This window comes from Natrix helvetica (assembly GCF_964273705.1).
Source record: "Natrix helvetica genome assembly, chromosome: 1".
Classification (NCBI taxonomy): Eukaryota; Metazoa; Chordata; class Lepidosauria; order Squamata; family Natricidae; genus Natrix; species Natrix helvetica.
This window is the reverse complement of record NC_138548.1, coordinates 216,317,105-216,341,195: the sequence shown is the minus strand read 5'-3', so window position 1 is coordinate 216,341,195 and position 24,091 is coordinate 216,317,105. Positions and strand designations below refer to the sequence as shown.

The 24,091-nt window shown below is 43.4% G+C and overlaps 1 protein-coding gene across 6 annotated transcripts in view; it reads left to right on the top strand.

Annotated features, from left to right (window-relative positions):
* SP1 (Sp1 transcription factor) overlaps window positions 1-24,091 on the top strand; it is a 43,664-nt gene that overhangs the window by 5,395 nt on the left and 14,178 nt on the right. The window lies entirely within an intron of this gene.

The window sequence follows — 24,091 nt, the reverse complement described above, 5'->3', positions numbered from 1 at the left end:
TTTTTAAAAACATGTTTTTCTTTTAAGGTGACATAAGTCTGTCAAAAGATGAAGGGGGCTGCCTTTAGAACTTTTAAAAGTATGGTGAAGAGATATATCTGCCGTATTTTTAAAAGAAAATTCTGCCAAGAATTATCAGTAACAACACTATATGTTTCTTTGCTGCACTGTATTCTTTTTTTTTTAACTGAGAAATAATGTTCAAGTTGGATTTAGATGGTCATTCACGCTATGAATGGCAACTGACTATCACTATGTTCTATTTATCACTATGTGAAGAGTTAGTCATCTAGCATTACTAGGTACAGTATTGTATGTAGAAAATCTAATAGATCCCAGAACCATTTTGAACTAGGGGCTTGTGGCAATGTGGCAATTTTCCCACTTTGCTTACCTTGGGATAATTCCATGAGATTTTTGCCACTTCAAAGAAAGTGTTTAAACATGTCCATACATGTTTAGGATCCTATCAATATAATTTGATGTAGAGACCACATACAGTATGTTATGGCAACCATGTGCACTGTGTGGCCAATCCCCAATTTATTTGTGGGGCCTCAAAATTCATTTGGTAGTGAATGTAGTAACCTGGATAGATTGCTAGACTAACTATCATGCACCTTCCTAGTTGAATGAAAAATATGGAAGGAATTTTAAGGCTGTAACATTGTGACACACATTCAGCTATATGGAATAAGGCCATAAGGCAGCAGCTTCTATACATTTGCATGTCATGTGTGAATATATGAAAAGGATTTGAGTGAATGGTGGATGCGAGAAATTGAAAAAACTAAGTCCTCTACGACAGGGGTCTCCAACCGTGGCAATTTTAAGCCTGGAGGACTTCAACTCCCAAAGCTCCTCAGCCAGCTTTGCTTTGCTGGCTGGGGAATTCTGGGAGTTGAAGTCCTCCAAACTTAAAGTTGTCAAAGTTGGAGATCCCTGCTCTAGGATCTACTGTAGCCTTGATTAATTAGTTACATTCCAAATGTATAGGAATTAACAACTTTCAGAATCCCTACTTGGCAAATCCCTTGGAGTCAAACTCATAACACCAGGATCATCAGAGTAAAGAAGATTGAATGAAGAACAGAGTGTCTAAAATATATTATGTCTATAGGGTCTTATGGTGTTGTGTTCTCCCATATGTCAAATGATTGCTCTACAAAATGTTAATGAATCATATGAGGCCATTTTTTCCCTCCAGGTCTTTATGATTGCAAAGTTCAGCGATGGCGAACCTTTTTTGGCTCGCGTGCCACAAGTGGGGGGAGCACGGGGGGGTCGTGTGCAGGCGTGCCGCACCCATAATACAACGCGCGATCCCCCAGTGCGCATGCGCGCACAACGCGCGCCCCCCCCCATTTTTACAAGGTTTTTTTCGCCCTCCCCAGGCTCCAGAGGCTTTATAGGAGCCTGGGGAGGGCGAAAAGAGCCTCCCCGCCCCCCCGGAGGCCCTCAGGAGGCTTCAGGGACCGTCCGGAGGCTTCCCTGAAGCCTTCGGAACGCTTAAAACGACCCTCCGAGCAAACCGGAAGAGACTTCCGGGTTGCTCGGAGGGTCGTTTTAAGCGCTCCGAAGGCATCAGGGAAGCCTCCGGACGGTCCCTGAAGCCTCCGGGGGGGCGGGGGGGCTCTTTTCGCCCTCCCCAGGCTCCTATGAAGCCTCTGGAGTCTGGGGAAGGCAAAAAATAGCTTTTAAAAAGGTGAACTCAGCTGGCCAGCGCGTGCATGTGCGCTGGCCAGCTGACAGGGCAGCGCCTCACGTGCCCTGACAAATGGCTCCACGTGCCACTTGTGGCACGCTGCCATAGGTTCGCCATCACTGGCATAGTGTAATATAAGATGATTAAACCATTAAGAGATCATTGAGTTCATAGTTTCCAGAATTCATTTGAAAGGGTTTATGCATTGCTGATTCCCTAATTTCAATAATCATATGGGTGGAAGAATAAACCTTTACAAGTAAACTCTTGTGATTTGAGGATCGCACACACAAAGGGGGGGGGAAACAGTGGTGGGTTGCAGGCAGTACACCCTGGTATGGGCGTACCGGTGCCTGCTGGGAGCACCAGGTACCATTCCGCTATGGTGCTCTGGAGGGCCCACCTGTTCTCCTTACCGGTATTTGAGCTGTTCGGGGCTTCTGCACATGCGCACGGAGTGTACGGCGGCTGCGCAATGCTCCACCAAGCAGCTGGAGCGTCACAGAGACATCGCGGGCAGTAAGTACATCCACGTGCTGCACGCATTCATGTGGACGCCGGGCCCCGTTGCACTGTACTGGTTGCAACGGGATCCGGAACCCACCACTGGGGAAAAAGATAAGAAAATGCAAGAAACAGTTTAAATGAAGTAGGGGAATAACGCATGCACATTGAGTCAAAAGAGCCATTGATCTGAGGGTAATTTCTGGATGGACAGTTTTGGACATCCTAAGTTTTTGTTCTATGATGCTAAATTAGAACTCAAACTGATGCTAGAGAATTAAAATAAGAATAAACTTCTAATGGCTGGAAACATCTCTTAATGCTAAAGAATTACTGACCCATGAAAGTATCGTGTGTTGTTTTCAGTAGGTCAAACTGTTTTCCTGAAAATGTTTAAAGTAGGGTGGTTGAAAGACTAGACACCCCTCCACTATGCTGCAGACTTTGCATGGATAAGGATAACAGAATAAAGTTGCCTTTCAGAACAAAATGGGGTGTGGGGAGGAAGATACTTATTTAATTTATATTATTGATTAGAGTATTTGATATTTATTAAGCAGATAACTAAATATTCACACAATTAAGCAAATGTAAAGTTATAGGAGCTTCTCATTTTCACTGGGTGTAGAATTTTGGATTTTTTTTATTGCAGTGTACTTTTTTCCCTTATTTGGATAAATTGCACAGATATGGCTACTAGTTCTGTTGCTTCTGTGAATGTAGAGATGAAGTTCAGTGTGTTGTCATTCATTCTTTTTCTTGCTTACTTTATAGCAATTTCCCAAACCTACCAGCCTGGATAAGAATTGCTTTGTGAGAAATCCAATCTATATTGAGAATATGAGGTTCAGGAAGCTTGCATTATATTACAGGTGTTAATAGTGTGAGCTTCAATTATGAATTCTTGTGTTATGCATCAAACTATACAGTTTTGGAATCCAGTGGCTTATTTGTGGTGAATTCTACAAATTCTACAAATAGAATTTTTAAAATGAAGGGGGAAAATATTCTCAGCCTTCTAATATTTATAAAACTGTAATTAGAATTGGAAACCGAAAGGTGCTGGCTTGTAAAGCTTTCTGAAGTGTAAGGCTTCCCAGTCACAGCCACACCACCCACAAAGGCTTGGCCGAAGCCCCAACATGCCTGTAGAAGTTGCCACCAAATTTTTATTTTTAATGTGAGTTACTCTTTGTAGGAAAGCCAGTTTGGTGTAGTAGTCATTTGTAACATCAATAGTAGTTTGTAGCATTAGGCTACAAACCAAGAAACCAGCTGGATCAAAAAAAACTCAGCTGGGTGACCTTGGGCCAGTCCCACTCTCTCAGCCCTAGGAAGTAGGCAATGGCAAATCATTTCAGAAAAGCCTTGCCGAGAAAACCTCAGCAAGTAGTTCAGTCAGTTGCTAGGAGACAACACTGACCTGAAGGCATACAACACACATTACTCCCCATATATTCAGTAAATTCAATCACGTTAATTTTATTTCAGTAATGCTTGATCTCACCCATTTTATTATGGGCCTATTGATTTTGGAGAGAGTGGCTGATGGCATATCATTTAAGAGCCAAATTCAGTGCTCAGTTTGAAAAGGGTGTGAAAAATGTCTCGGATTGTTTGTTTTCGGCCTACATCCTGCCGTTTTTCTCATTAAAGACCACTCATAATTCTATAACTAGTTACCAGTATTAAGGTTGTTGACTGCACTCATTACGACAAGTTTTAATTTAGCAATGGAGGGTATGCTTAATTTTAAATAGATAATTATAACTTGGGACAAATGTAGGACAGCTATCAACTTATTTTTGAAATGCCTTTAGCATTCAGAGTAGCGTAAAGATGTACCCTTTAAAATAACTACTAGTCCTCGACTTGCAACCATTCTTTAGTGACCAAAGTTACAATGGCACTGAAAAAAGGGACTTGTGACCATTTTTCACATGACAGTTGCAGCATCCCCATGTGAACAAAATTCAGAAATTTGGCAAGTGGGTAATGGAGTCACATTTATGACGGTTGCTGTGTCCTTGGGGTGATGTGATCCCCTTTTGCGACCTTCTGATAAGCATAACAATTGTCTCACTTAGCAACAGCAATTTTGGGCTCAATTGTAGTTGTAAATTGAGGACTATCTATTTGTGAGTATAAAGTATACTTACGTTGCAAAGACTCCACATTGAAGATTAAGAATGATGCAATAGATTTGTGTCATTGTTCCCTAAAACTAACTCTTGGCACTTAAAACCTGGTGCTGTTTTTTGAAAGAGATTTGACTATGAAAATAAATTCTGTTTGGAAAGCCTGTTTTGTTTGTTTTAATTCCTACTTTGCATTCATTTTGGAGAATACTTAAACATGTTCTCCAACTGCACTTGAGAACTTTAGAGTTGATCATTAAATATTGCCTGCCTTAATTTACTGTTTCCTCCACAAAGAATAATAATGAATACTCTGATTTTTTTTTCACAGCACTGGTATCAGGTTTTCAAGTTAAAAGCAATATGACTACATTACTTATTTGTTATTTTTTAAAAAAATCTTTATTTGGGGGGGTTGAAACAGTCCAGTTTCTTAATGAGAAGTGAAATTCTCTAGCCCCTATTAATTCCATGTTTTCTGGGCTTAAAAGTTATGGTATATTTAAATTTAAACTTTTATTTACCTAATTCTAACAAATCAAGAATAAGAGAAAAAGACAATTAAAAGATTTCAGAAATCTTATCACGAGGTCTAGAAACTTACTGTTTAAAATATAAAAATAGAATATAAAAGCTGTGGTTTTTTTCAAAGTCTTCTGTATCCTTTTGCATTCATGCAGCCTTGAACTTTCCTTTCTGTATTTAAGCCTAAAAGGCAAACTAAAGGCCAGACATATATATGTTTTATTTTGGGTTTGTAGCTTGCCACATGGCCCAAATTTGCACATTAGAGCAACTTTTAATAGTTCATTTAAATATCCCTTCTCTAATTTCCATTGAAGGTAGCAGTTGCTCTTTTGTGTTCCAAAATTTAATAAAATTAATAAATGTTCAAGCATATCTATAATACTAAGTGATTTAATCATTATACCCTCACTTCCCTAAACCTTTAGGATCTGTTATTTGGGGGGGGGGGATGAGAGTGGCACATAATTCCCGTTACCTTGGAATAATTGGGGAGAGTTCAAACATTTCTCTTTACCACGTACCTACGTTCTTTAGTTAATATAGGAACTTGTAACCTGTAAGCCTTAAATCCATTTCTCTCAATTCCTGAAGCCAATTCTGACAGGCTTGACAAGAAATTCTACAATTAGATTTTCTACTGTACTGAGTTGGGAAACAAAACTATAGTGCATATAGCTAAAATACATTAAAGACAGTTTTAAATACATACACAACCCTTTTCTAATGGAAACCTAGCAAAAGATGGAGAATCCAAACCCTACTAATATGGAAAATCTGGCACAGTGCCATATTTTCATATTACCTTGCCAACTACTACCTTCCTTCACATAAAAAAAAAAACTTAAGAAATGTAACTTTGGGTGCTGAATGGGATTAAAGTTCAACTTTAATTTTCATCCAAGTTTAAATATTCTTGGATAAATTTCCTTCTACTATGTTATAAAACAAGCATAAAACATACAATATGTATATACAAATACAAATATCTTGAACACGTGTCAAATATATAAAATACACTTGTGTAAAAATGGGTGGAATGGGCCTTTTGCTTTACTTGGCCCACATTTTTTTTGCCCAATGACTAATTAGGAACCGTTGAAGTAATTGAACTGAAGTAGGGGACATTCTCTTAAGCTGGATCTTAATCAATAAATCCTTGATTTACCTGACTAATGGTATAGGGCTATTCATTAAAACAAAAAGTTGATTAACATTTGAAGCCAAAGTAAGGTTGGGGTTTACGCAGGGGCCTAGGAGTGGCTGGAGACCTGTGTTCTTCTTTATTTCAGCAACACTAGGCTCACTTAGTAACTTTGGGCCAGTGGCACTGCTTCAGCCCACATATCTCACAGGGCTGCTGTTGTGGGAACAGATAAGGGATGGAAGCATTAGTTATGCTGTCCTGTATAAAATCAGGATATTAGATTTTATAATAAGCAGATAATAAATGTTTGGTAATAAATTTCACAACTAGTCATGTACTCTAAAGAAGAATTTTGTCTGTTCTAAAACTCCTGCATTGAATGACCTCTGGTTCTAGTATTTTGAAAAAGAAAGCATTCTTCCTATCAACCTTTTCCATAGTAGTCATGATTTTTATACACATTAATAAAGTACTACTGTAGTTAGCTTTTTTCTAGGCTAAAGAATCCCACAATTTACTGGTATTTTTTTTCCTAAAGGAAGACATTTAAACTTGGTTTTCTTCTAATGGAAGGCATTTAAACTTTCCTGTATTTTATCCTGTATCCTTATTAAGTTATGGTGCAGGCCCCAAACAGTATCTTTTCATGTGACACCACTGAAGAAATGACACTTGGCTACAATGTTAAGTAGTGAGTATACAGCTTGTATAACAGGGTAAATGTGCTGTTCCCTCAAAATAGTGCAACACACAGCCATTAATGTCTAAACTGCTGGCAACAAAGGTGAGTACACCCCTAAGTGATAATATCCAAATGAAAAGATATACTTAAATATTTACAAAATGTGAGAGAATGTACTCACATTTTTTTGCCATAATTTACATCAGTTTCCAGTTATTTTAACTGAAATCTCATTTTCAGTTTGGTTGTTCATTCACTTAGTTTTAAAAGCTTAAGAATTTAAAGAGCTGCCATGTGTTGATACACCCTGATTTAATGATACAGCTAGAAGTAGTTGTACATGGATTGGCATTTTCTTGCCTTTTGTCCTTTTTAATTGTTAGGTAAGAGTGGTAGGACACAGAGAGATGCACATTCAAGACTTCATCTATTAATTATGAGTAAGCAGAGAGATTAAACATGTTACTAGATAATTTCATATTAAATTATCTAGTTTTTAGGTTTCACATGATTCATAGTACTTAAATTTTAATGCAGAAGCAGTTTAAATATGGGCAGGGAAATGTTCTGTACTTGCCTCTTACAATCAACTTATGTCTATATAACTTATTTTTTAAAAAAAAAATCTCTTTCCTCAATGGAATAAATACTGAAATAAGCAACTTCTGCATACCTCATGTGTCTAGCAATGCAAAGGATTAGGATTCCCCTTCATGATTCTTTCTAGCACTGCAATTTGTAGAAACTCAGTTGCACAGTCTTGTTTTGAAAAATATTTAACCTGTAAATACAGGTATGTTTGTTGAAGGGCTGACATTGTAGTTTTCAGTTTACTTCTTTTATTTTTTTGTGAGTGCTGGGTTCCTGCCCCCCCCCCCCTTTAATGCACAAGATGCTTGATACTATAAAGTGCTTTTAAAAAGAATTAAGGGTACATACAGTATTTGTGTATGGAGCTAGTCTAAGCTCCTGGCTTTGATCTTTCAGTTCTTTGTAGAAATATTCAGTCTGGTGTTCAGCAGAAGTTGTATCATTAAGCTCCTGGCAAAAACACTTAGCCAAAGCCACACTGTTTTTGCATATTTAATGTTTGTATTTTGGATGTTTGATTCCTTTAATGTTGAAGCTTGGTTTTGAAAGCTAAAGTGGCATTTTGCATTGTACCTTGAGTGCAATTAAGTGTTTCTCTAATAGATACAATTATGTCTCCTAATAATGTTGTTAGTCCAGATTTTCTGGAGAAGAAGACTGTGAGAAAAAGCTGCAAGCTATCACTTTGGCTAAAGGAAAAGAAAACAAATACTGTGGGGTGTGGGTTGTTGTTTTTTTGCCTGCATTTGCATCCAAGTTCTGTTGAACTAGAATTCCTATTTATACTGGTTTAGAATGATTTAAGCTGTAGATCAACATATCAAGAGAACAACAAATTAGAAAAGGCTGATCTTTGTGTTTCCTTGTCCATATACACACTAAACTAAACATGAAACTGTTGTGCCCCTCCATAATCTCCCCTTTACTGATATTTACACCAGGTTCTATGTGGTAAAAATTGTTTGTTTATTCGTGTCATAGGCATCACATTTAAAATAAGGCATACTATACAACGTAACATTTAAAATATAAAATACACGATTAAAATATGTACAGGTTAAACAAATATTGGGCACAACTAGCAACATCAATTGCTTTCTGTCATGCTGCCATGAGATGCTCAAGTGTACACTGATCAGGATACAAACAGCAGGTATGGTGGTGTTGTTTGCATGTCACCACAATCGCAAAGGGCAAAGACACCGGATAACCCCATTTGTCCAGGGTGTCTCTAGATCTTGGATCTGTGCACAGTCTATTCAGCGATTTCCATACTTCCCAGCTTTTATCAGAACTAGGTGCCAGCTTTTCCATTGGTTTCATCCAGTGTTGGTCCTTTGTTACTGTCTATAGGGCCACTCTATGCTTTCAAAGTCTTCCGTTAACCTAAGGAAGTTTTTTCTGGATTTTAATCTCTATTGAACTGGTTGTAGGCCATAGAGAGGGTGTTGTCTAGAGGTGTTTTAAACCTCTCTCTGTAGGCTGCTGCTTCTCTGTGAACATCAGATAGGGCAATGGCACTAGGTGGTAGATCTTATCTAAAGGGGTAGTTTTTAAGGCTCAGATAATAATTCTGCTAGCTTCACTCAGAGCAATATATCCTTTCCCAGCGTGTGCTGATTTATACCAGACTGGGCAAGTGTATTCTGCCAAATAGTGAGGAGCCAGAGCTATTGCTTGGCACTCCAGGTAGATCTCATTAATTTCCCGAGGATGTTATTTTGTTAACTAACCTCCAGTTTAGTGGTGGTATAATGCTACTTATATGTTAGAGCCCTGTCTAGAGTGACCTCTAAGTACTTAGGGCTGCAGCAATGTTCCTATAACATCCCTTTCCATATGATATGCAGCTTCCTAGCAGCCTGCTTATTTCAAAGATGGAAGTCACATACCTGAGTTTTTGCTGGATTTGGTCTTCACTGTTTATCACTATAGTATCGATCCAGTTTTGTTCGACCTCCTCAAAAGTTTCTCCCTGTATAGCCATTGCTCAATCATCAGCATGCATATAGTTGTTAATACCTTCAGAGAGCAGCTGATCATTGGTGTAAATCAGCAGTCCCCAGCCTTTCCGGCTTGGCAGCCCTGGGGGAGGGGAGGGAATGGTTCTGTGTGGGCAGCGACTCCATTTGTGTGAGCAGGGCTTTGCATGTGAGCACGAGCACTCACTTCTCACACCAGGGCCTGCCGCTCGCACAAGGGCAGCTGTGTACATGCGCTCGCTCAACACTTCTGCGGCCTGGTTCCGAACTGGCCGTGGCCTGGTAGTGGGCCGTGGGTTAGGGATCCCTGGTGTAAATATGAAAAACAGTTGGAGTCTGTTACATCACTCTGTGGTGAGCTGTTCTTTTGATTCCTTCCATCTATTTTGCACTTCCTGGAACGCCACATAAAACATACAGTTCTGAAGCAAATTCCTGGTGATATTTGTAAGTTTAAAATCTTTAGTCATATCACAAACTTCCTGCTTCCCCCTTCTAAGATTGATAGTATCCCGCAGCCGTGAGGTCTATGAATGCAGTCCCATTGCCCTTTTGGAATCTGTCTTTGAGAAACTGGATTTAAATTCAGGATCTGTGTGGTACAACCTTTTTCAGGGTGCAATTCAGCCTGTTGCAGTAAGAGAAGAGGGGGTTCTGCAGTGAGGCGATTTTGTATCATTCTTTCAAAGATTTTGTAGGTATGGCACAAGAAGCAAATTCCATGGTTTTTCTTAGGGCTATTGGCTTCTTTACCTGGTTTTAAAACTGCTACAACCATAGCCTTTCGCTAGACACTAGGAATCTGACATTGTTCTAAGCATTCGTTAAACATTTGTAGTAGCCACTATCTTGCTTTCGGTCCAAATTGCTTTTATCTGTTCAAGAAGGATGTCATCTAAACCAGCAGCTTTCTGTGGCCTACTCTTCCTTATAGCCTCTCTCGGTTGTTCCATAATGAAGGGAGATGATAAATTAGTAATTTCATCCTCCTCATTTCTGTTGATCTTAATCTTGTGTTTTGGTAACCTTTGATCTGGATTGCCATTCTTGATTGGCTTTTTACCATCTTCAGTGGTAAAAATGAAGGGCTCTCCTGAGAGGACAGCCTGCATCTTGGCTCCCCAAAGTGGCACTGCAGCACAGCAGTATGCATAATTCTTGGCACTCACCAAGCTTTCTGTCTGTTCAATGATTTTTTGAATACAAATCATATTACTGGAAAGCAAATAAAGCCTCTGCCTTGAGCATAATCTGTATTTCCAGCAATTCTTCTTTACCATACCTAAACCACAATGTTATTCTTTAAAAATGATTTGCATCTAATAGCTACGTTTATTAGTGACTGGAAACCCCTTATGGACTTTTTGTTGGGGGGAAAAAGGGAACAAAGCATTCTGATGTAGGAGTTTGATAATTAGGAAGGGTGTAGACCAGTGATGGCGAACCTATGGCCAACTGAGTTCACCTTTTTAAAAGCTATTTTTCACCCTCCCCAGGCTTCAGAGGCTTTATAGGAGCCTGGGGAGGATGAAAAGATCCTCCCCCCCCCCCCGAGGCTTCAGGGACCGTCCCTGAAGCCTTCGGAACGCTTAAAACCACCCTCCGAGCAAACCGGAAGTGACTTCCGGGTTGCTCGGAGGGTCGTTTTAAGCGTTCCGAAGGCCTCAGGGACCGTCCGAGGCTTCCCTGACGCCTTCAGAGCGCTTAAAGCGACCCTCTGAGCAACCCGGAAGTCTTCCGGTTTGCTCGGAGGGTGGTTTTAAGCGCTCCGAAGGCTTCAGGGAAGCCTCCGGGCGGTCCCTGAAGCCTCCGGAGGGCCTCCGGGGGGTCGGGGGAGGCTCCTTTCGCCCTCCCCAGGCTCCTATAAAATCCCTGAAGCCTGGGGAGGGCGAAAAAAGCATGTAAAAATGGGGGGGTTGCGCGTTGTGCGCGCATGCGCATTGGGCGGGTCGTGCGTTGCATTATGGGTGCGGCACGCCCGCACTCGACCCCCCTGCGCTCCCCCCACTTGTGGCACGCGAGCCAAAAAAAGTTCGCCATCACTGGTGTAGACTATGGAGAGAAGAAAATTATATTGTAACCTTAAGATAAAATATAAGTATAGCTGTTGTTAAGAAGACCAGGAACCTTGCCTTTTTTCCACCTCTTACTTTTCTTTTTCTCTTTTAAAATGTGTATTGTCTTTATTTTTATTTTTTTTAGTAAAGTTGTGTGTGTGTGTGTGTGTCTGTCCCAGTACTGACTTTGCCTGTAGTATATGATATTTTGTGGTCTGCCATATTCATTCTGGCACCCATTTTTCGGAATGCCCCTAACAAAAGTTTAAAAGATGCCTCCTGGCCCAGATGTAGCCATTATTTGGGATTCTTGTTTTGTAAGCACGGTTTATGAAAGGGGATAGTAGTTACTTAACGTAGGGGTGCAAATGTCCTCAATAATAGAGCTGTGCAACATTTCAGATTTGAAGGGACACTTTCAAATCCACACTGCTGCACATCCTAGTTGATACTTTCGGGGTTGTGAATGGTTTCCACCCCCTTCTCCATTAATCAGTTTACTTATAAAATGATTGCACAAAAACAGTTATTTAAAAAGTTAATTGAGAACAGAGTTTTTCTAATACGTTCAGTATTAAAAGTATTAGCATTAGATTGGAATTGTGCTCCCAACTTGTTAAATATTAGGGGACTCTCCATGATTTGGCAATGATTTGGAAGAAGAGTTTCAACATCAGCCTAGTACTCTCCTCTATTTATTAAAAGACTTTTTTTTTCTGTACAAGCCTGGGGAAAGTGTAGCTTTAAGAGCTTGCAATCCATATCTGCTATTTTAAAGATTTGATTAATTAAAGTAGGGTGGTGGTTTTTTTCAGGCTTGCACAGAAGTGTAACTAAAGGTGTGAACCTTTAATGAATAGCAGAGGTATTCTGAATCATTTTGTAAGCCTGCACAGTTCTACTAAATATCAGCACTTAACAAGATCAATTTTTCATATTGATTTAACCATTCTTTAAACTTGAAGCGAAGTACTCCCAGCAGGAGGAGTATATATGAATAAAATATATTTGTCATTCAGCTTATTGATGAGTATTGATTAAAGAGTCTCAGACAGTAACTGCCCTATGTTATCATACTAATTTGGTTGGCATATATCAAAATTCCTTATTTTCATCCTTCATGTACAAAGTAGCTGAGAAAGAAATAAAGCACCTTACTTAATTTCAATGTTTGGGTTATCCAGCCTCTGTCACTTTTCCTGGCTGTTTTTTTGCGTGATCTTTCTCAATTGAAATACAATTTTCATTCTGTTCTACAAGGGTGCTCTTATTGAAGAGCCCTGGTGGCACAGTGGTTAGAATGCAGTACTGCAGGCTACTTCTTGCTGACAGCCAGCTGCCTGCAATTTGGCAGTTCAAATCTCACCAGGCTCAAAGTTGACTCAGCCTTCCATCCTTCCGAGGTGGGTAAAATGAGGACCCAGATTGTTGGGGGCAAGAGGCTGACTCTGTAAACTGCTTGGAGGGGGCTGTAAAGCACTGAGAAGCTGTATATAAGTCTATTGCTATTACTGTTTTCCACCTGATCTCCAATGCATTTTAATCAGCTGCAGGCCGGATAACCAGTCAGTAGTTCATAGTCTGGCCTCACTGGCACATTAATGGCCCCAATCCTCTTTCAGTGATATAGCAGTGTGGCAATTAGGAGAAATGATAAACCATAGATTCATCAGTGACCATTTCAAAGTTAGAACACCACCAGAAAAAAAGAAGCTTATACCTGGCCCTCACACTTACGACTGTTACAGCATACCCAAGATCACATAATCAAAATTCAGGTGCCCGGCAATTGGCATGTATTTATGACTGTTGCAACACCCTTCAGTCCTGTGATCACCGTTTGCAAACTTCCCAGCCAGTTTTTGACAAGCAAAGTCGGTAGGGGAAGTCAGTTTCACTTAATGGCCATGTGAATTTCTTAACAACTTCAGTGATTCTCTTTAACAAGTGTGCCATAAATCCCAAAATCAGGCGGGTCTCACTTAATCTTGTTAAACACAGTTTATAACACAGTTGCGCAGTTTATAAACCATAAAAAAGCAGGAAGCAACTAAAGATAGTCTTTGCATACAACAGAAGCTCTGGTCTCAATTGTGGTTTTTATGTCAAGGTCTACCTTTAGTTGCTTCCTGCTTTATATGATGGTTTATAAAATGTGCAAAATTAAGTCTGTCAGGGATTTGTAGTGATCAGACAGGTAGGTTTTAACTGACCTAGTTGTTATCAATGCTGCTATACAGCCTCTGAAAGCAAATGAATGAGGTTGTCACCATGTTTCAACATTGGCTTGAAATGGGATGCAATCTGTCCTTCCTTCAGTAGTAATAAAGGGGGGGAAAACCTGGGATTTTATATGCAGAAAGTGTCACTGACTGTTAAGAGGAAAATGGTAACTCAGTTACTATATTGTCTTTGTTTTAAAAAAAAAGTCTAATTGAAATGCCCAGAGAAATGATGCAGACAAGTCCTGGATGCTCAGACTAATTGGTTTGAAATAACCATGATTGATGAATGCACTGAAGTTGGCTCGGTTTAGCAGCTTCTAGTAAGAATAAATTCTGCCAGGATTAGGCTCTTTGCTTTAGTTGATTAGCCAGATTCTCAACCTGACAACAGTGAAATGATTTTTTGCTGAGAAATACAGATGTTAAAAAAAGAAAAGAAAATAACCTGTTTGGTCAAAGAACTTGTATGACATGTTTTAGCTGAATTGTAATAATGGCAAATAAGAGGTGAAAAATATTACTTTTTTTCATCTGTATAACAAATTAGAAATGGGAACAAGGTATGTTGTGGTTTACATGGATAACACAGTTCATAGTTTGATCATATCAGCTATGTTTATTTCTTGCCCCTGGTTTTTGGTAAGTACAGCAGTCAAGAAGTGATATCCTGCAGTAAGAAAGAGTATGTGTCTCCCAGGATAATGTGAAGGTCTAGAAACCAGGAGACTTAAGTTCTAATCTCATGCTTTAGGCATAAAAGCTGGCTGGGTGACTTTTGTCCAGTTACTCTCTCAGCTCAACCCACCTCACAGGATGTTATCCAGGGAAAAATAGAAAGAGGAAGGAATATTAGGTTTGCTTGCTACTTTCAATTGTTTATGAAAGAGGTGGATTAAAAATCTTAAAAAAATAAAAATGCAACTTAGTAGTGAAAGGAACCCTAAGATTCCAGCTACCATAGTTGTTGTTTTTTTTAACCCTGGTGTTAGCAATATAGGTTAATTCTTAGTAACAGCTCAACTTTAACAGCAAGGAAATTAAGGTAAACAAGTTTTTAAAGATAAACTTGCTATAAAGAAACAACAAAAGATCTGGGCCTGAGCTTTATCATAATACACAGCTTGAAAACAAAACCTAGCCCTTCACATAGCTAAAATGCTCAGTAACTACCAGTAAATCAAAAGGTTGCATTTCTGTACTCAGTCAACCATATTTGTTGTGTTTGAAAACAAAGATGACTCAGTGGCAGAGCACCTACTGCCACTCCTTGCAAAGAAAAATTGATAGCATTTACGTATTTAAGCAAGCAACTGAACAGATGGGAATTTGAGCTAAGCCATTTGAGGACTGCTCCAGATCTGTTTGTGTCTCATAGGATGAACATGAATCTGCATGACAAGTTTTGCACTTTCACAGATCGTGCCATGTTCATCCTAATGGGTGGAGGTTGCATTCCCCTCCCTGCTGACTAGTTGATTTTCATGTGCACTGCTCGGAGAGTCCAAGCAACGGGTTAAATCAGTCTGGTTGCCCTAGTACTGAGGAATATTTTTCCTTGGACACGGCTCCTGGTGTTGCTTGGCCCCATAATTTTTCCTCAGTCTGCCCATTCAGGACATGTTTTTGTGAGCTCCAGCTTAATTTATCCTAGGCTTGGACTCTCCAACTACTTATTCCCCTTTTCTTTTTCCTTGTTGTCCTTATTTGTACTTTTTTTTACCCCTTACTTAGTGTAGGCTATTTAGATTTGATTTTTTTCACCGTCGTTGACTTTCTCCTTGAGACTCGGAGGTAGGCGTGGTGGTGGTGGTGGTGTTGCTCCGCTTGCTGCGCCACCTTTGGACACCGTTGTTCCCAATACTTCTCAGACCAGGCAGGAGGCTCCCCCTACTACCAGGTGGGTCCGTCACCCTTCTTTGGAATCCTCGGTGCTCAGCGAGGCTTCCGTTTTGGAGAACGCAGATCAGGAGGAGCAGGAGCTCTCAGAGAACGAGAACCTTCCTCCGGATGCCCCTGCCTTCTCAGGGCTCTTTAAGCCTAGCTTATTTAAGTCCATCTTGCACAAGGCTAAGAACACCACCCAAGTGGGTACCAAACTTAAGACCGTGCAGGGATCTTCTGATTCCACCCCGGTTAACGCCAATGCAAGCATGTTTAATGTTCAGGCCCCTCAGCAAGAGCTGATTCCGGTTCCCGATCTCTTTATGGATGTCATTCAGCAGCAATGGGTCCAGCCTGGTTCCCTGGCCACGCCCAGTGGCGGGGACAAAAAGCTGTATTCAGTAGATCCCACACTGGAAGACATTCTGGTCCTGCCATCTGTGGACTCTCCTATAGCAGCCCTCACTTCTAATTCGGTCCTTCCTGCTGACCTGTTAGAAGGCCTAAAGGCGGAGGACAAAAAAGCGGAGAAGGCCTGCCACAAGACTCATCAGGTGGCAGCAGGGGCCATTAAGGCGTCTTCCTCCGCATCCTTTTTCAACAGAGCCTCTATCATTTGGCTGTGTGAGCTTCAGGCTAAACTACTGGCAGGAGACACTCGTCTTCGCCAGGACATAACCAAAATCATTGCAGCATCCCAATACTCGGCTGTTGCCTCCCTTAACGCGGTCAAATTCACTTTTAGGACATTAGCTTGCAACGTGACGTCCCGCCGCCTTGTGTGGCTTCGTTACTGGCAGGCAGATCAGAAGAACAAGTGGAAATTGGCTTCTGCTCCGTTTAAGGGGACCACATTATTTGGAGAGGTCTTAGACCCCTTCTTGATCGAATCTAAGAATAAGCGGAAAGTTTTGCCTACCTTGAACAAGAAACAGGACCATAAATCCGCTCCCTATTTCAAGAGGCAGTCCTTTCGTTCCAGTGAGCCTGCAGGATCCTTTTCCGCTCCCTTGAACAGACCAGTTAGTCAGTCGGGAGATAGGTCCCAGGACAGGCAGTCCTTTCGGGACAGGGGTAAGCAGCAGTTCAACAACCGCAAGTCCAACCGCGGTGGGGCTTCCAACAGGCCCTTCCGCAAATCCAAGTGACCATCAACCAGTGACGTGCGGTGAGGTTTATGGCTGGTGAGGCTGGTGACGTCATCAGGAAGGCGGAGAATGGTACCACGTGTGCTGGAGGCTGAGGCTGCCTCAGCCTCCAGCATACGTGATCCCATTCCCCGCCTTCCTGAGCGTGCTCCGCCGGCTCGCACTCCGCAGTCCTCGAAAGCGACTGGGGAACGACGAGAACCTTCCTGCCTCTGCTGGACTTTGCGCGAAATCCAGCAGAGGCAGGAAGGTTCTCGTCATTCCCCAGTCGCTTTCGTGGCTTCGTCATCCGGGAGCACCGACAACATTTCTACCTCCGCAGCTCCTGGGCGCGGCTGGACGGATGTAGCCACAGCGACGCCGAGGCGGTCCGGGCGGACAAAAGAACAAGCGAGGCAGCCTGATCCTCGGTCGCTCGTCCGCCGGACTGCCTCGGCGCCATTCTGGCTACCTCCGTCCGGCCGTGCCTGGGAGCTGCGGAGGCAGAAATGTTGCCGGCGCTCCCGGATGACGAAGCCACGAAAGCGACTGGGTCGTTCCTTTCGTGGCTTCGTCATCCAGGAGCGCCGACAACATTTCTGCCTCTGCAGCTCCCGGGCGCGGCCGATGTATATAATATTATATACTATTATTTCATGAAGAGAGGGGAGGCAGAGCCTGACCGCACGTCCCTGCCATCAACGATCCCCTCCCATCGGGGGCCGGCTTCAACTGTTCGTCCCCCAATGGGAACTGACCACGGAGGACGCCTGGGTCCCCGACAGGGAGGGACTCTCTTTGGAATTCCTCTCTCAACTCCCTCAGAATTTCATCCGCTGCCCTACCCCCCTTGCCCTCTCGAGGGAGCTCATGACCCAGGAAATTCGCCATCTCCTGGAAATCAATGCCATGGAACAGGTTCCACCCGACCAGGAAGGGAAAGGATTTTATTCCATTCTCTTCCTGGTACCCAAGAACTCAGGGGGGCGTGGAGGGCTATCTTGGACCTCAAGAACCTCAACCGTCACATCGCATACAGGAGGTTCAAGATGCAATCCCTGCAGACTATCCTAGCAGGGATCCACCAGGGAGACCTCCTCATGTTCATCGGCTTGAAGGAGGCTTATCTACATATCCCTATTCGACCACAACACCGAAGGTTCCTGCGGTTCTTCTACGCCGACCAACACTATCAGTACAGGGCCCTTCCATTCGACCTGTCGTCGGCACCTAGGACCTTCACAAAAGTTCTGTCAGTGGTTGCAGCGCAACTCAGGCGCAGGCCCGTAAGACTACAATGTTACCTGGATGACATTCTCATCCAATCGTCATCCAGGAAACAGGCATTACAGGGCCTCCACATCACCATGAGGTCCCTCCGGAGTCACTGGTTCTCTTTGAACCTGGAAAAGAGTCATCTCACCCCAACTACCAACCTTCTCCACCTGGGGGCTATGATGAACACCTCAACTTGCAGGGTGTTCCTTCCCAGGACAGGATAGAAAGCTTAGTATCCCTGATCCACAAGGTTCTGAGCTTGAGACGAGTCTCTGTGCTACTCCTCTCACAACTGTTGGGGAAGATGATCTCCTGCATCTCGGTCGTCCCCTGGGCACAGCTCCATTCCAGAGAGTTGCAGTGGCTTCTGCCTCATCAGAGGGCCAGCAGGAGCAACTCATCCATGACGGTGCGGCTTTCCCTGACCGTGAAGAGATCTCTCAAGTGGTGGCAATCAACAGCTCTACTGCAGGGACACCTGCTCAAGGAACCTGCGAGAGTGGTCATCACGACAGACGCCAGTCTTGCTGGCTGGGGGGCGCACATGGGACATCGCATAACAGGGCAAGTGGTCTCCAGCCGAAGCAGCTTGCAACATCAACTTCTTAGAGCTGCGGGCAGCGAGACTCGCCCTACGACATTTTCACCGGGATATTCTGCATCAGCACGTTCTCCTGATGATGGACAATGTGGCCACCAAGGCACATATAAATCGCCAGGGCAGCACCAGGTCCAGAAAACTCATGGCAGAGGTGGAAGCCCTGGGCAGATGAGCGGAGCATCACATTGCATCCATTCGCTCCGACCACATCTCGGGAGTGGACAATACTCAGGCGGACTGGTTGAGCAGGACCACCATAGACATGCAGAATGGTGATTGGATCCAGTCCTGTTTCGCCAGTTGTCTCGCATATTCGGCACCCCCGTGATCGACCTGTTCGCCACCCAAGAGAACACGCAACTCCAACGCTTCTCCCACTTCCATTCACTGGGGGTGGTGGGGATGGATGCCCTTCAATGCAGAGGGCCTCAGGAACTGCTGTACACCTTCCCTCTTCCGCTGCTACCACAGGTGATCTGCAAAATCATCGTGGAGAGGGCGGAGGTCCTCATCGTCGCACCCCACTGGCCTCAGAGGTCTTGGTATGCTGACCTTGTCAGCCTGTCGGTGTCCACTCCATGCGAATCCGTCAAGACCTGATCTCCCTCAGCCAGAGGACCATAGTCCACCTGGACCCCCAGTGGCTCCAGCTGGCCGTCTGGCACTTGAGGGGGACCTCCTAGGGAGAGAGGGCCTGTCGGAGGAGGTGGTACGTACCACCCAGGCATCCAGGCATCCTTCAACAACCAGGATATACGACTCCACCTGTCCCACCTTTGCCAAGTGATGTGACTACCTCCATCTTGATCCAGTCACTGCACCTGTTTCCCGCGTACTGGACTTTCTACAGGGGGCCCCAGACAAAGGTCTCGCCCCCAACACCCTTCGGCGTCAGGTGGAGGCACTATCCACCGTTTGGTCCGGTGATCTGACCCAGCCCCTCAGCAAAATTTCAAGGATTCGCTGTTTCCTTAAGGGCGCCTCCAACTTATGCCCTCCGGTGGTTCACCGTTATCCCACCTGGCAGTTATCGGTGGTCCTGCAGGATCTTACTTCACCGCCCTTTGAGCCTCTACGTACAAGGTCACTTCGACATCTCACCTTAAAGACTGCTTTTCTTGTCGCAATAACATCTGCGAGGCGCATATCAGAGCTGGCAGCTCTATCGGTCCGGGAGGACCTTTGTGTCATCCATCCAGACATGGTCATATTGCGTCTGGACCCTGCCTTCATCCCAAAGATCAAAACCTGGTTCCACAGGGGGCAAGAAGTCATCTTACCTAACTTCTGCCCGCGCCCCAACCACCCAAGGAACGTGTTTGGCAAAAGTTGGACGTCAGATGGGCCCTGCGGATATACATCAAGCGTTCTGCAGACTTCCGCAGGTCAGAGACCCTCTTTGTGTCGTTCCAGCCAGGCTCCTTGGGTAAGAAGGTGACATCTTCTATGGTCGGCAGGTGCTGAGAGCATGCATTGCAGCTGCATGCGAACATAGTCCAGGGCAGTACCTCGACCCATTACCGCTCATTCCACAAGGAGCTCTGCCGCGGCCTGGGCCACCCAGGCTACCATTGATGACATCTGCAGAGCGGCTACCTGGTCTTCACCATCGCCCTATGTCAAGAACTATAAATTGGACATGTATGCTTCGGCCGAAGCATCGTTCGGCAGGCGGGTTCTCCAGGCGGTTGTTTCCATGACCGAATCCCAGGACTGACCTTCTGCCCGCCCTAGTGACGTATAACTTGGGTATGTCCTGTTGCTTGAACTCTCCAAGCAGTGCACAGGAAAATGACCATTGGCTTACCTGAAGGATCCTTTTCTGTGCACTGCGGGAGAGTCCAACCCACCCTGGCTTCTCCATCCAGGGATTCGTTACCATCGTGTCAACTTGGACTTTCCTTTACTGCTTCATCACGCTTCCAGACTTCACGGGTTCCAGACCCTCTCAAAATTCTGGGGCCAAGGAAAAAGATTCCTCAGTCCTAGGGCAACCAGACAGATTTAACCTGTTGCTTGGACTCTCCCGCAGTGCACAGAAAAGGACCCTTCAGATAAGCCAATGGTCACTTTATCAAAATCAGACTATATAATAGTTCTCTATTTACCTTTTCCACGACCTGCAATGAATGCTGCAAGCGAGTAGTGCTATTAAACTGAACAGAGCATGCAGGTGACATACCATAGAATTGATTTGCTTAGTTAATGGTATTAGCCAAATACCTTACTCCTCTTATAAAGACAATTCATGTATTTATTATTAGAATTCATTTGTTTGCCTTCTCTGAGATCCTCAGAGAATAACACAATTAAAATGCCTGCAGATTAAAGTATCTAAAGAAGATTAAAATATCTAAAGAAATATCCCCAAGTGTGGAGGGAACAGCCTAAATAAACATTCCCTCTACAGGAGGAGCAATTTCAACACTTAATAACTGAAAAGGCTCACTAAAAAAGACAGGTATTTTCAACATGCCAAGAAAATGGGCCCCAATGTGATCTCCAGAGAAATGCTATTCCAGGAAAGGGGCAGGGATTGACAAGGCCTATTGCAGATGCCATTCTGTAGGGATAGGAACCCCCAAGGGAGCCTTTTCTTCACAGTGCTAGAGATTACCTGGGTTTCAAGCCATGTTGGGCTTTAATGGTGACATCCAGCAACTTTAGTTGCGCCCAATCCTGCGCCTGGTGATAGCAGGATAAAGGCAGAGGTGGAGCTGTAAGCATTATCCACAATAGCCCAAGGTCTTGGCACCAGAGAATTATATTAGCTGGTCTGAACATCAATCTTAGGTTCTGAGTGCAAGGCAAGGGCCAAGAGTGAGAGGAATATGGTTCCAGAGTTAGAGATGTATAAGGGCCCCGAGCAGTGGTGGGTTCTGGCATCCTCCACATGAACGTGCATGCATCTTACCGTCCAGTGACGCCTCCGTGATGATCCAGCTGCTCAGCGGAGCATCGCACAGGCGCTATATGTGCCATGCACGGAAGCGCCAAAGAGTTTAAAAACAGGTAAGGAGCACGGGTGTGCAGTGGGCCCTCCGGAGCACCATACTGGAACAGTACCCGGTGCTCCGGGCAGACACCGGTACCCCATCCCGGGGCATATCACCTGCAACCCACTACTGGCCCCGAGGCTGTTCTTATATAGCCACAGGTGCTGGCATAGGCAGGTGTGCTGTTTACCTTTGCTCCAATGGTATATTCTTGGGCTAGGTGCCCTGCCAGAATCTGTCCTCTCATTATCTGAATCAGGTCCCACCTGCTCAAGCTTATTATCTTCCAAAGCTGTCTGAAGTATTTGTTTTGCCTTCTGGCTCTTCAGGTTAGTGCTGTGCCTTTTTAGTCTGGCATGTCAAATTTTTCGACTTTCAATTTCCAAACATTAGGGGTGCTCAAAAGTTGTGACATGCCTTGAGGAATTGTAAAGAGATTTTGGTTACATTAATATAATTTGAATGTGTTTGGTAAGTAGCTACATAAATATCATATAACTTTTTGACATTTTGTTTCATCGAGAAGCTTCAAAGGACGAGATAATACAACTATGAGCAAGCCAGTGCAGCTCTCAAAGCAGCAGTTTACGCAGAACAATTAAGCAGTGTCCCAAATTGCCCAAAGTTCTGTCTTCTGGATGTTTTTAGTGGTCTTTGTGGACAGCCAAAGGTGGAGCGCATTAGGAGTGCTTGTTTGTAGTTCAAACAAGAGGAGATCAATGACCAAAGCATAGTGATAGTAAGTAGGGCCTTCTAATCTAGGTAAGGCATAACTGGGACACAAGATAGAGCTGTGCAGAGGCCCTCCTAGCCATTCTAGTACCAGCCAGGTCCATGCAGCAAACCTTGTTAAGATTTAGCTTCTTGATTGATTGGCTGAAACCAGCAGTAATTAAAAAGCACAGTGTACTTTCTAACCACATCAATCTGTTCTAGCTTTTTAAAAACATAATAAATGTTCAGAAGTGTAGATTGCAGCACTTCCCGTTTGAAGTAATAAAATCGTTTGAAGTAATATACACAGTGACGTGCAGTCAGGGGAGGCAGAGCCTCACCGCTCTCATGAAAAGAAAAAAAAAATGTAAAAGGGAAAAGGCGAGTGCTGAGGTGAGGCTTAAAAAAGCCTCTAAAAAAGGGAGGACTGTGACAACTTTGATCTTTGCAAGCGTGCAAGCAAAATACCCCAGGATCACGGTGGTGGGGACAGCAACTCCTTCCGCTGCGCTGTGGAGAAGAGCCACGCTGTGCAGGAGGCTCCTCAGTGCTAGCCTCAGATCAGCGCGAGTTGTGGTCCCCTTCATGTTGGCTCAGGAAGGATGGGAATGGGACCGCGTGTGCAGGAGGCTCCTCAGCGCTAGCCTTAGATCAGCACAAGCCGCAGTCCATTCCCCTCCTTCCTGAGCCAACATGAAGGGGACCACAGCTCGCGCTGATCTGAGGCTAGCGCTGAGGAGCCTCCTGCACAGCGTGGCTCTTCTCCGCAGTGCAGCGGAAGGAGTTGCTGTCCCCGCCACTGTGATCCTGGGGTATTTTGCTTGCACACTTGCAAAGATCAAAGTTGTCACAGGCCTCCCTTCATGATGATCATTTGATGATGTCATTGCCTCACCAGCCATAAACTTCACCGCACATCACTGAATATACATCACGCTTAGTTAATAATAATAATAAATAATAATAATAAATATTTATTTCTTAGCCGCACCCTCTCCCGAAGGACTCGGGGCGGCGTACAACAAAACATAGGAAATAAATATATCGACATACATATAACAAAACATATACCAAGACATATATACGACATATACAAGGAGGAGGTGAACTGATAGATAAAAACAAGTAAAAACACAATGTTTAAAAACCCCTAAATAAATTGAATGCAATTAAAGTACCCCAAATAAAAAACCCGTCAGGAGCGATATAGTTGGATCAAAGTTGAGCCAGGCCAGCAACTTGAAAAAGGTGGGTCTTGAGCTTTACACGAAAGGAGCGGAGGTCAGAGGTATTCCTAATATCCGTTCCATTTTTTTCCTACTATTTGGAGAAAGAAGTGAAATTCGTTTGGAGACTGATTTGGAGCCATATCAGAATCTTCTCTCCATCCCATGTAAAGGCGATTAAAGTTATATGATGTCACTGTGTGAAGTAGACTATTGCTTTTTGTTACATTTGGTTTTTTGGGAATGGTTGGCTTGTTTAGAACCAAGATTAAGCATTTTGGATGTGTGGAACTTCAGAAATATTTCCCTTTCTTCGGTCCATAATTGCATCTTTAGTTGGTGTTTACAATTGGTCTCTTTTTGTTTCAATTAAAATTGAGGGGCCAGAAAGGTGAAACTTTAGCATCTGTGAACATGATATTAAATCTGTAAACAGGACAGCTGCTAAGATTTTGTTCCTATTGGTCAAAAATCATTAGCACTTGGCACAAAAATCATGAAACTTATCATTTCTGTGAATCTGACACAAAAAGATCAGAATAGGTCTTGCTTTTTACAAGTTCACTTAAAAAAGAAGCTTTTTCTGGAGATCCGAATCACTAGAATAAAAGTGAACATTCTATGTACTTCACAATTCATGCATTTTTGAATTTTATAGTTGTAGTGCTTGTTTAACATCAGGACTTCCTTATTTAAATTGTTGATGCAAAGT